The sequence below is a fragment of the Babylonia areolata genome, chromosome 30 (assembly GCF_041734735.1).
Source record: "Babylonia areolata isolate BAREFJ2019XMU chromosome 30, ASM4173473v1, whole genome shotgun sequence".
Classification (NCBI taxonomy): Eukaryota; Metazoa; Mollusca; class Gastropoda; order Neogastropoda; family Buccinidae; genus Babylonia; species Babylonia areolata.
The window spans coordinates 6390020-6391645 of record NC_134905.1 but is presented as its reverse complement, the minus strand read 5'-3'; the positions used below and the strand labels follow the sequence as shown (position 1 = coordinate 6391645).

Sequence of the window (1626 nt, the reverse complement as noted above, 5' to 3'; positions counted from 1 at the left end):
ATGGATTCTGTAGTTTGTTTATTGTTGCTTATAGTCCAGCCGATCGCATGGGGCCATGTCAGAACTGTCAAACCATACAAATGCTCAACCGCATCAACACAAAATAAGCTGTCACAGAGACAAACCCACAAAACACAGTTCATGACACAGTATCCCAACCATTTAGCTCCTTATGGCAAATAAGACTAGGCGGTGCTTAGGACGCCAGCCCTTCCGCTTAATTTATCATCCCCAGATTACAAAAAATCGTAGAAAAAGGGAATTAAAAAAACCCCACAAAAAACAACAACAATACTTCAAAGCCAAACAAAAATACACAAAAAGCCTATACAGGCAAATGTAACTGCAGAATGGATAGCTCACTTTTCCCATCTCTGTGTTCACAACTTCACAACCTAATCCCCATAGCAAAACAGCACAGGTAGTACATCATAGACTGCGGAAAAAGAGAAAAGTGCCAAGGCTTGCTCAGAAAAAAAAGGTATTTGTACAACAGATTCCTCTGTGTGAAATTCGGGCTGCTCTCCCGAGGGAGAGCGCGTCGCTACACTGCAGCGCCACCTCTTTTTTCTGTTTGTTTGTTTGTGGGGGTTTTTTGGTTTTGTTTTTTTTCCCTATCGAAGTGGAATTTTCTACAGAATTTTGCCAGGAATAATCCTTTTGTTGCCGTGGGTTCTTTTACGCGCGCTAAGCGCATGCTGCACTCGGGACCTCCGTTTATCGTTTCATCCGAATGACCAGCGTCCAGAACACCACTCAAGGTCTAGCGGAGGGGGAGAAAATATCGGTAGCTGTGCCGTGATTCGAACCAGCGCGCACAGATTCTCTCGCTTCCTAGGCGGACGCTTTACCTCTAGGCCATCACTGCACATTGATGGGTGGGGGAATGGAGTGGGAAAGCAGAAAAAGTAGACAACACTGTAGGAAGACAATAAGGAAAGGCAGAAATACAGAGAGCGATAGAAAAGAGGAAATTTCTAGCACAGAATTAATTTCCAGAAGGTGGGGATGCTGTTTAAATACTGAAAGACCCCTCAGCATCCCATCTGGGGAGGGGGAAGGGATCTTGTAGTTTAATCTCTTGCCTGCTAAACATTAATTTGTAGACTGACATCAGCGTTAGTGTGGTATGGGTTTGAAGTTCTACAACAAAGGGAGCGTTGTCTAAAATGAGCACCGCTCCAAATGATGATGATGATAATGATAACGATAAAGACGCTGATGCCGATGGTACTGATGATGAAGATATCTGCAATATAACACCAATCCAATAGTCGAATGGTTAAAGCGTTGGACTTTCAATCTGTGGGTCCCGGGTTCGAATCTCGGTGGCGCCTGGTGGGTAAAGAGTGGAGATTTTTCCGATCTCCAAGGTCAACATATATGCAGACCTGCTAGTGCCTGAACCCTCTTCGTGTGTACACGCACGCAGACGCTCAAATACGCACGCTAAAGATCCTGTAATCCATGTCAGCGTTCGGTGGGTTATGGAAACAAGAACACACCCAGCATGCACACACCCGAAAACGGAGTATGGCTGCCTACATGGCAGGGTAAATAAACAAAACGGTCATACACGTAAAATGTTAAATGTTACATGTTTGTCTGAGTGTGTGGCGTGCGTGC

General features: G+C 44.9%; 1 protein-coding gene across 1 annotated transcript in view; it reads right to left on the bottom strand.

Annotated features, from left to right (window-relative positions):
* The window catches only part of LOC143275372 (uncharacterized), a 43744-nt gene continuing 42118 nt past the window's right edge, over nucleotides 1–1626 (bottom strand). The window contains exon 8 of the mRNA XM_076579434.1: nucleotides 1–1626. This exon is cut by the window's right edge and continues 1116 nt beyond it. The gene's annotated coding sequence lies outside the window, so the exon portion shown is untranslated.